Below are 13,135 nucleotides of genomic sequence, written 5' to 3' on the forward strand. Positions count from 1 at the left end.
GGGCAAATTGTTTAAAACAAATATTACACCTAAACTTTGGTTGAATTCCACATTCAAATTTCTGGTGTGCAGATAAACTACGCTTATATTTATAACTTCGACCGCAATTGTTGCAAATAAAACAGTTAACAGGAGCTAAAACAAATAATATTATTTTCTAAGTAATCTTTAAAAATAAATAAATCCAAAATTGGAGAATAATAGTAATAAAATAATTAAAGCATTTGTTTTATACAAATTAAATTATAAATATGGATATAAAAAAGCATAGTCAGTCAAAAAAAATTGTATAAAATTTCTTTTATGTTTCATCCATAAAATACCAAAATTCAAGCAATGATTTTTTGTACTTTAATAATATTTAACTAAAAATATATAAAATTAATAATACCTATGGGCTATGACTGATTAATTTAATTTAACAAACTAATTAAGATACATCAAACATTTAAGGAAAAAATATCACTGAACTTTCAAATAATATAAAAAATAGATAAGTATACTTCGAAAAAATATTATAATAATAATAATAAAAAATTTGTTTTGTATTTAAATGGTTAGCTATGTTAAATTTTTTAGTACAAGAAATATAATAACATAAGTTTTAATAATATTTACATTTCTTTGTTACCTAAGAATTAAGATATATTAGTATCCAATATATATAATTAATGTATTAATAATATATGAATAGTTCTCGATAAATAATCAAATGATCAAATGGCTTGATAAAATCAGAATACAATTTGAATATCCATTAGGGTACTTAAATTATTCAAAAATTTTCATTATGTGATTTATGCAAATCTAATATAAATTCTATTAACATGCACACATACCATTTTAGTTCAGTAGAATCTATTTCATATTTTTAGTTTTAATATTACAATAAACTGACCTGTTATTAAATTTAAAAGTAAGAATATTTAACTATATATTGTATTCTCGTATCAATTTTTTTTTATTTACTAATTTAAATTCAATACATCTTCAGGGTTACTAAACAATAATAACATATTATTTAATATGTGTAAATCTGTGAAAAGAAAAGATAAAATATTGTAATAGCTTTATTTGTAAGATATACTTCTTAAGCTTTAGGTTGATAAGACAAAATATATGCTTCACATCCATTATAATTCCATAAAAGGTAAAAACTTGGGTAGTCTTTTATTTCTATTTCAGCCTTCTAGTATTTTATGAATCAACATCATATGTTTTCGTAGACTTCCCCTTTGGGCAAATTTTTTAAAACAAAGATTACAACCAAACTTTGGCGGAACTCCACATTCAAACTTCTGGTGATTATACAAACTACGCTTATATTTATAACTTCGACCGCAATTGTTGTTGCATTTATAATTGATTACAGGCACTAAAACAAATAATAACTTTGTATGTAATCTTTTTATGTATAAATTTATACCAAGTCAGAAAAAAAATAATAATAAATTCAAGCATTCATTCAATACAAATTATAATATTAAAATATAAGTGTATAATAAAGCATAGGAAGTAAGGAAAATGTTGTGGCAATTTTCAACAATACTTCATTGATCGAATCCTAAAGTTCAGTATTAATTTTACTTATAAAATCTAATGATAAATAACAAACATAATAAACAATAATGCATTTGATTCAATAATTAATTCCAAAAACTACTAAAATAATTTTAAAAAATAGAAGCCACCAAAACTGAATACAAAATTCCAGAATTTCTATATCAGTCACTAGGTCTGAATCTATCATCAATCAAGCAAACACTAAATTTCATAAAAGTAATAAATATTGAAAGGTAATTGTCAAATGACAGCCAATGACCACTGCTTACAAGGCTTAATTTAATTTTAAAAAATAAATAATAATCATAAAAAAATGTCTTACAGCACAATTAACATAAATAATATTAAAAATTTTAATTTGTATTAAATGATTAGCCGTATCTATTTTATTATTAAGAGGGACATATTAATACAAGTTTCAATAATATTTGCAAATAAACTTTGTTACCTTCTAATATTATAATATGTGGAGTAAATTTATATCTTAGAAACAACAATAAATATATCATTGTTTATAATATAAGAATGAATTGTTTAAGTACAATCACCTTTGTATATTATTAAAATGTGAGGTGATTTCTTATGACAGTTATATATGAAGTTCTACTGGATCAATTTTCATTATTTCTTGTTTAACACAAGTACTCGGTGTGTAGATGAACCATCAAAAGAGAAAAGTCCAAAAAGTTAATTATTCAAATAGTTATAAAAAATATAATTTGAAGAAAAAAAAAATTAATTAAGCTAGGTTGTTATATCAACTACATAAAAACCACGAGATGACACATTATTGTATCTTATCCATCGCAGTAAAAAAAATTTATATAACTTTAAAATTTAAGGGTTAAAAATTATAAACTTATGTACAAATCTTACAGGGTCCACAATCCACCAAAGGTGGATTGCCTAACTGATAATATACTATTCGCATAATCATAAGTCTTATGGGTAATCCCCAAGCTTAATGGCTATAATATAACCTGACTAACTCACTGACAGATAAACGTAGAGCCTGAACAATGATAGATCAAAGCTTGCAATTTACATAGCACATTTGTACCACAAATTTAGTGTGCAATAAGAAAGCATTTTACAAAATTTGCATTTAAAGTGATGCTTGCACAAGGTTTTTGAAATTCAAAATGTTCAATGAAAATGTCCAAGTTTTGAACACAGTTAAACCGAATATTAAATAACAAATTAAACTTTGTTTGAATCATATTATAGAATTGGCATTTTTGACAGTCATCGAATTGCACAGGGTTAACTATAATTAATAATACTCTGTTAGGATACTCATTAAGGAAAATAAATCATTATAAAAAATGTGTAGTCATAAAAGAATGTAATTGGTGCTTACTGTTATTTTTTCACACATATTTATCATATCGAATTATAAAATAGTTCAGAAAGAATCCATTTTGTGTAACTAGATGTAATATTACAGTAAAATGACAATTATCAAATTTAAAAGTACCTAAGAATATTATCTCAATTTTCTCACATTCATTTTTTTTTTTTTAATATTTCGATTTTAAATTAAGTACATTTTCAAAGGCATTAAACATTGTGTTTAATATATATATATATATATATATATAGATATATAGATCAGTAAAAAAAATAAAATTAAGATTCAATACTGTAATGGTTATATATTTACAAGATGATTAAAAACACTTCAGCCATAATGTTGGTAGTACAAAATATATGCTTCAAAGTGCATTGTAATTACATTAAACATAAGCAAGTTAAGATTGGTTTGGTTTATATGGTTAAAAAAAATCAGATACAATCTATTAATTTTTATATTAGTTTTAAAATTGTATGAATTATAGCCACATTTTCTGTGAAATTCCTTTTAGAAAATTGTTTAAAATGAAAATTACAAACTTAATTTTGCTTGAACTTCAAATTTATAGTTCTGGCAGTTATTTAAATTACTTTAATATTTAATACAAATGCACAATATATTATAAAAAAAATTATTAAATATTGTGATAAAATCAAGATACCTAGTTTGAAAAAAAACTTAATTATCCAATAAATATGTTTATTTATATGTGATATACATTTTTAATAACAATATTACTGAAATACATCATTTATAAAATTCATTCTGTAGTTCCGATTACAATGGTTTTAAAAATATAATTTTTCTAACTAATTAAATAACAATTGTTATACTCTTAAACAATTTGTAAGTATATATTGTGATAGTTTTAAGATAGTTTATAAATAACCTATTAATTCAGTCATTAAATTGGTATAATATAAGATTTAAAATGTGATGTACATTATTAATAAAATAAAATTAAAACATACATCATTTATACTTTTCATACTATTTTTTGAAGTTTGGATTTATTTATGAAGTTATACAGTTTAATAAACTTTTTTTAATTGTTAACTAATTCTAATATTTTACAAATCATAACATTCATAACTTAATGATTCTGCCAACTTCCTCTACAGAAAACATTTTAAAACAAATTTTAATTGTTGTAATAATTATATTATTTTATGAACCAGGATCAAATGTTTTCGTAAAACTCCTCTGAGAGCAAATTGTTTAAAACAAACGTTACACTTAAATTTTGGTTGAATTCCACATTCAAATTTCTGGTGTGCAAATAAATTACGCTTATATTTATAACTTCGACCACAATTGTTGCAAAAAAAGCAGTTTACAGGCACTAAAACAAATAACATTATTTTCTAAGTAATCTTTTTAAAATTAAATATACTCCAAATCTTAAAATAACCCAAAGCATTAGTTAAAAATTTAAAAAACTAAATATGCATATAATTAAAGCATAAAAAGTAAAAACAATACACATTGAGTTAAATTTAAAATGGGTTCCACTAATCAAAATTAAGTACCTATAGAAAATATAGTCTCAATTATGAACCTCAATAATATTACTTATAATATAATATATATATATATTATACTCCGTACCAAGAGAGAACGCATATGATTCGCGCATCCCCCCCCCACGTCTCTCTGCTATTGAAAACTATTGAAACCGGTTTCCCTAAAGCAGAATGACGTTTGGGGATGTTTGGGGTGAAACAACTGATTCTGTAGACTTTATCTGTGAAAAAATTTTTTGAAACAAACATAAAAGCTAAATTTTGGTTGAACTCCACAAATTTTTGATGGACAAATTAATTGCGTTTAAATTAATAACTTTGATTGCAAAAGTCAACTTGCATTAAAACAAATAATTTTAAAAATGATAAAAATATCATGTAATTAGGGATGAATAAGGTTAAAACTTAAAATACACACAAAAATAAATAAAACTTTATTTTATAATATAATAATTAATTTTCAATACAAACAAAATGGGTACATTTAAATATTTATTCATTATAAAAAAAATTATACCAAAGTTCATAATAAATATATAATTAATAAAAACATCAACATTTATAACAATAAAAGAATATGCCTAACAATTTGTACCTGATGAAAACTAACCATTAGATAGAATAATTTTTTTAAAGATATTACTCATCTGAAAATTTATTAACTAATTTAAATAAATTAAATATTGTTTTTACTCTTTGCCACATATTTGTGTACTATTAACATATGATTTTTTAAATTATCAGGCCGTTTAACCATTTTATCACAGAAGAGACACTTCAATTGTGGTGTTTTATTACACTCATATTTTAAATGTTTGTAAAGGCTGGAATAATATTTGTAAGTTTTACCACAATTTTGAGGACATATGTATACATCTTCAGAGTTATTTAACAATGATGTAGTATTATTTAAATGTAAATCTGAAAAAAAAAACATTTAATATTATAACTGCTTTATTAACAAGATATTTTACAAACAAATTAACTCTTTAGGCATTATGTTTGTAGTACAAAATATATGCTACAAAATGCATTATAGTTACATAAAATATAACTATAAAGGGTTAAGGTTTGATTTGGTTTATTTTTTTATACAGTTTAAATATATAGTCCTTTAATTGTTATTTTATGAACCATAGCCAAATGATTTTGTAGATTTCCTCTATAGGGAAATTTATTAAAACAAATATCATAACTAAATTTTGGTTGGACTCCATATTAAATTGTCTACTATTATATAAACTGCACCTATATTTAGGACTTAGACAGCAACATATGTTGTCATATATAAAATACGGGCACTAAAACAAATAAGATTTTTTTGTATATTATCTTATTGAATGTAAATGTCTCTAAAAATCCAAATAAATGATTATAAACTATCAATACATTTTTAAATTTACATGACAATTAACTAAGCAACACTACTTAAATAGAGTAGAATTTCAAATGTGCATTGCATTGTCTTTCTTTGTATTATTTAGCTGATAGAATAAAAAAAAAAAAGAACCATAATATTTAAAATCTATTTTGCTTAGTTTACATATTTCCTTATGATCTAAGCTAAGAAATTTAATTATAAAAGGAAAATTGGTTAAGTGGTTAGTCATGTCAAATCTATTTTTAAGAATAAGATAATTTAAAACAATTTATAAACATAATTAAAAAAGTAAAAACTAAATAAACTAACTTAATAAAATAGCAATGTAGTATAAGTTATGTTGTAAATGTACAACAGTTTACTACTACCACAAAACATGGCACTATTAATTACATAGTCTAAAATCTGAATTAAACCTAATTTAACTAGAATTAGATTATCTAATAGCTTACAACACTAGTGTCCTTTCAAGGACTCGAAAATGAGAAAATAGCCCTTAACTTAACCTAATCAAGATTTTACAGTATTTCCAAAATATTTAATTTTTTTTTTTTTTGTGGAATTGAAACATTATATTAATGTACATTTTACTGTTATAACCTGACAAAGAAAATAATTTGAACGTCACTGGTTTCAGACAAACCTTTTAAACTCTTTACCTTAATTATATTTCATTAATTAATATTACTAGAAAAATGAGCATGCAATAAATTAAATTCACAAAATAAATAGAAAATCAAATGGTCTTTAAAAATAAATAATCAAACAAATATTTATTAATAAAATACAAAGGTACATACATTAATGCCTTTGTGCATAAAACAATGTTGATACTAGAAAGTGATCATCCACACACTCTTAATATCTTTATATCTCAGCTCATTTGCTTCTTCAATTTGCTAAACATAGTATATTTATTAATTACCATATATTTTTCAAAGCAATTAAAATTATAAAATAAAAATTAATACATTTTATAGCTTATGATTTTCATTTTTATTTATTTGAATAACATATTTTGAAAAAAAAATAAAACTATAACATTTTAATATTAATCAAGTTATTAGTAGTTACATGTAAATATTCTTAATTTAATTTCTTAAAAACTTTTTACTAGGTATGTATATTTTGAATTACAAAAAAATCCATAACTTATGCTTCTTCAAAAACTTCATCTTCAGAAAGACTCTCAACTATTACAATCTTACCATAACCATGCACTAACCGCATATGATTTTTTAAATTATCAGGCCTTTTACACTTTTTATCGCAGAATCGACACTGAAATTGTGGTGCTTTGTTGCATTCATATTTTAAATGTTTTTTTAAACAAGATACATTTTTATAACTTTTGCCACAATTTTGAGGACAATAAATCACTTCTTCAACACTGTTGACTAATGATATAGTACTTAGTATACGTATTTCTGTGAAAAAATAAATAGATATTGAATGGTTTTATTTACAATATTTACAAACAAATAATCTAACCATTTAGTAGTTATATTTAAAGCACAGATTTATAGATAAGAAGGTGACAATTGTTAAATTTAGTTTCTTACATATTTTTTATTTCAAACAAACAACCCAAGACCAAAGTATATCATAAAATTTAATTTTAATAAAATATTATTTTGGTATAATAATAGGATAGAATTTATTTCATGGCAAAACAACAGTTAAAATCATTTTCAAATATACGTATAACAAATATTCAATAATAAATAATTATAAATTTATAAATTTAAAATAAACAATATTTTATATAATATACTGTCATCATTCACATGACGCAGTTATGTATTCTAATCATATGTATCTTGTGATTGATACGTTGCTTGAAAGGCTTGCGGCAAATAATGCATTGGAATTTAGGATTCACTCCACATTCATACTTCAAGTGTCTAGCCACACTGCCTTTGTGCTTATACTTACGACCGCATTTGTTAGGGCAGTGAATTTCTTCTTCACCATCAACCAAATGAATACCTATAATAGTATAACAAACAAAAACCCATATCTATCAGCTAAAAATTTACACTGATAGCAACAAGCAACAACAAAGCTCCCATAAATGCAAAAAAATAAAAATAAGCTCTGTTACAAAGTAGTTTAGATATACTATTTATTTAAAACTAAGCATTAGTTTTTTATTTACACATTATAAATATAATTTAAATGTCCTTTAAATTTGAATTATAACTATTTCTTAATATTGAAATAGGCTTAAACAATATAAAAGGTCAATTACTCTTTGTATTATATAACTGATGATAATTTGGTAGTATGTATATTTAAACAAAGTACATAGTAATTATTAATTATAGTAAAACTAGAATACGAAATTAATTTAAAATCCTTAAAAGGACATGATTAAAGAACATAAGTAAAATTTGAATTCAAATTATTACATACCATTAAAAAAATATTAAATCTTATACCACAAACTTTTCCAATGTTCTATCACTGCCATTTTCCACAATCTGAGTCAATATGAATACATCAACTGTACATCATATAAACTGTTTTCATTTAACAAAATATTTAAATATTGTAATTAAAATGTTTTTACTTAATATATATATATACTGCTCATGTTCGTTCCAAGTAAATTGATACATCTAGAAGTAAAACAAATGTAATAATTAATAGGGGTAATTAAAAATGTAAGTAACTCATATCAATATACTACAATTTCCAAATTTGACATGAGATATATTTTTAAGTTTTAAGATTAGGTACATAAAATTTATTGTTCATTATTCTTTAATTTAAATACGCTGAAAATGTAAAACTAATTTTTGTCATGCCTAAACTCAAAGTTCAATTTTTTACTTCTTTTTGCTACTTTCTTAAAATACTGTAAATTTTTTTTTTTAATCTCCAACAGACATTTAAGTGAAAATTGTAGAATACAGTGAGTAAAAAATGGAAACATTCACCATGCAGCAGTCAGAAAATTATAATCTAAACCAGATTAATATACATAAAGTATCGATACATATAATTTATTACTAGCTGATCTTGCTCGGTGTTGCTTATGACAAATAAATTAATACTAATAGATTTACTCTGTATTAAATTCAGTTAAATAAAAACTACACGCATTTTAAACAATCATTTGAGTGGTTTTAACCAAATATAAAATAAAGGTACAATTGTATACTATTATAATGACTATTAAAAGGTTTGTATACTAAGTTCCAAAAATAATTAACCAAGAAATAATGTTTTTCATTTCTTTTAACCTCTTTAAAAGAAATTAATTTTGGAAAAATTCTTTCTTATTGGGTCTACAATATATAACAAAAATACAAACCAAATTTCATACTCATAGCTAAAGTAGTTCTTGTTAGATGATGAATCAGTGAATCATGACATGTTATTTTACATATACAAATGTTAAATACTAGTAGGTAGTTAGAAAGGGCATCCACAGGTAACATTTTAGAGAGATGATGGGTGAGATACTCTTGTGCTGTTAGTTCAAAAACAGTTTGTAACAGATAATCATAATAATGATAAGATAGAAGTGTTATAAAAATATGTAATATGTGTGGTTTGAGTTGAAAGGCAATTTCAGTCTTGGACAAATGCATCGTGTACCTGTAGCTTATACTCTCGACTAAAATAGTTTACTTCCCATATTTGATATAAGAGTACTTTTTTAGAACAGAGACACAGTTATATTAAAATAAATAGTATTTTTTTTACATGCACAATTAAATAATATTAAGTGTAAAATGTATTCTTAATAACGCGAGATATCTTTTGTAATTGTGTGATACTAATTATATTAACAAATAATATTTATTTTTTTGATTTGTTATTCAAAGTAAGCAGGTGTTATGCTATATTTTAAAAGTAAAATAAATTGTTATACAATTTGAATAATGTATTCAATTTAATATTATCAATGAATTGAAGATTTTGTTAAATAGAGAAAATAATTATTGTTAAGAACTATACATAATTATTTATAACAAAATATATACATATTTTCTATATTTATTAGGTATAAAACAAAAAAAAAATATATAAAATTCATTGATTAGAATATCTCATATCTTACTATGCTATGACATATAAATTTAAATTTGTACTCCCATATAATGTAAACTTAATACTTAATTTATCTATACATAGCAAAACAATATAGCATTATATATATTTAGTACCAGTATATCATGTATCTCAAGTCACATATATTTGATACATAAAATACTTTTTATTTTTTTATTAATTTAACTATATTATGATACATATTTTAGGATAACTATAAACACTAAATTTAATGAATAAACTGAGCACTTACAATATCACATGTAAAAATTATATAATTATATAATTGTTTTACACACTATTAAGAAAATTAATATAACATATATATTAAACTATCTATTCTATTAAGCAATTAAAGACAAAATTTAATAATTTATTGTATGATACTTTTAATCATTTGTTTTTTATAACGATACAACTGCAACAATCATATAGTTATGATTACTTTTAGTAATAACTAAAAGAATTGTTTTTAACAATAACAATATCATAAACAATGAATCATGTTAACACGTTGCTTAAATGATTGCTATAACTACTATTGCATTCTTTGGATTTGTTACATTAAATATAAATATAATCAATAAAAATAAATACATACATTATTAAATGATACCTAATACCATTGAAACAAATTAATAATTTTAAACAAACCAGTTACAATATTTTCAATAAGTACACAAAATATATTTTATTATATTACATTAAAACAATATTAATAAGTGATATATAATCATAAGACACAATTTATATTATAATTATAATAAAATTTAAAATATAAATCTTATGTTATAAAAAATATATATATTTATGGGCATACATTGTAATTATTTATTGAAGTATATAATTATACATCTTTTATACAAATATAAGTTATAATGGTTTTTAAAATACATTTATATTCTTAAAATACAATAATGAACTGTTTCTTACAATAAATGTTATTTAATAATTATTTCTTATTAAATTATTTTAGACTTTATTTTATAATTAAAATGATTTTTATGATATCTAAAACACATAGATACTATTTTTACTTCTCATGATACTAATCATGATTTACGAGGATAATTGTTTATAGTGTATGCTATCCATTTAATGTGATAACAATTGTAAAATCATACTTTGTTTTATAAAAAATTTAATTCAATATAAATAAATATTTGGCAGTATAATTATATTATATGCATGAGATTGGAATATTTTAATACACTAACAAGTGACAGTTATAATAAGTTATGTCATAAGTTTTAGTCATAATTTCTAGACTATAAGGAAACAGCCTGTGAGTTATAACATAAAATAGAAATTATATGAAATAGAACTATGCCAATGAATAAAAATAATAAAACGATAATTGATATATATAATTGTTTAAACTATTTAACCAACCAAATTTTTATTAGTGCATAATATGTTAACTGTAAAAATAACTACAAATTTTACATAATTATTATTTTTTTTTATGTATATATTTCTAATACAAAAAGGCCTGGATTTGTCCATAACAAATTTAAAAAATGTAATAATATTTAAAACAAATAATTTATACAATTTTTTATGTTCAAGAATGTCTCTTCTATGACTAAATATTTATTTTTTAATTTGTCAATTCATTAATTTAGTTACATTACTATTGTTGTTTAAAACTTTTGTCAACACCATGTATTGACATTAAATGCATCTTAAATGTTTCTGGTTGCTTATATGTTTTACCGCATATGGGGCATTTGAATTGTGGCTCAATACCACATTCATACTTTAGATGTCGTACCAAACCCTTTTTGTATTTGTATTTTCGAGAACATTGTCTTGGACAGTAAAACATTCCATCAATATACCGAAGTATTTCAATTCCTGAAACATGTGAATTTCCCACAAGCATAAAATAACAAATTTGTTAGAATATGCATTAAGTTCATGCAAACATTCAAAAATTATAAGCTGAGACTAATGAAGTAATGGGAAAGCAAACTGACTATAATTACACTATAAAAAATTCATTATTTAAAATTATTTATTTATTTTTATCATGGTTAATAAACATTTAATAGTGATTAAAAATATAAACATACATAATAGGTCACTTATAATAATATTTTAACTAAATTTTTATAATGATACATTGCACGCTATTAGTTATTTAATTAAAAGTTCTTGATAATTTATATGAATACAAATCAAATTAACTTTATTTAAACTTTATAGTATTATTATATAATAATAATAACTTCTAAAAATTACTTTTGTATATACTTCCAACATTTATTAAGCACATAAGTTGTTAATCTACAATGTATTACAAAATATAAAATATCTCATAATAAATTTAATTTTCAAAATTGTAATAAACATTAAATTAAATAAGATTTTTATACATTTGCAATATTACATATGCAAAGTATACTGCAAAAATAACAAATATAAGTATAAGTACCTATTGTAAAAAACAATATATTGTGAACAGGCAAGTATACATTTTTAATGATTTTAGAACAAATTTGTGTAATTACATAATTATTTATCATTATTCAAACCAAATCAAAAAATGGTTTAATTAATTATTAAATTATGTTAAACTATTTTTGTATATTCTTTAATGATTTTATGGTTGAAATATCCATAAAAACAGATTTCAAAAGTCTCCTATATAGACAAAATGCTATCATACAATATACAATTAAATTCTATAGTAGTTTCATTTAATAATAAATACAATCTTTAAACTAAAATATAAAAATACACTTACCTATATTTTCTTTTTTCGATAAAATAAAAATTAACAAAAATATTTTAAAAACAAATATTATATGGCATAAAAATTAAAAAGTAAAATCACTGATAATAATAAAAAAAATATGTAATAATGTGTAATACAAGTTAAATTTTACAACACACAATATTGTGTATTTGACTCAATTATAAATATTTTAGTAAAACATGTAACTATGTATAATTACAAAAATATCATAGCAACAACTACTTTCCATAAAACATATGTAATGTACTAACTAGTTAACTCAAATAAATTTGTGAAGATACATTGTTTCAAAACTTAAAATATTTAGGTATTAAAAACATTATACAACAAAATACATAATGTTATGACTAATAAACATTAAAAAATATATAATTTGTAAAATATTTTCCTGTCTCTCGCCTTACCTTTAACTCCAAACTTGAAAATATTAACAAACCAATTGAAAACCTGAAATAATTATTAAGTCTACTATACAATATATATATAAGAAA

General features: G+C 22.0%; 1 long non-coding RNA gene across 1 annotated transcript; it reads right to left on the reverse strand.

The window, feature by feature from the left end:
* Nucleotides 1-3,693: 3,693 nt before the first annotated feature.
* On the reverse strand, nt 3,694-11,502 carry LOC126551629 (uncharacterized). The gene is made up of 3 exons (XR_007605538.1): nt 8,237-11,502; nt 6,622-7,810; nt 3,694-5,361 (listed from the first exon to the last, which is right to left on the reverse strand). It is a non-coding gene; the product is annotated as an uncharacterized LOC126551629 (long non-coding RNA).
* Nucleotides 11,503-13,135: the final 1,633 nt, after the last annotated feature.

Source organism: Aphis gossypii, chromosome 1 (assembly GCF_020184175.1).
Source record: "Aphis gossypii isolate Hap1 chromosome 1, ASM2018417v2, whole genome shotgun sequence".
Classification (NCBI taxonomy): Eukaryota; Metazoa; Arthropoda; class Insecta; order Hemiptera; family Aphididae; genus Aphis; species Aphis gossypii.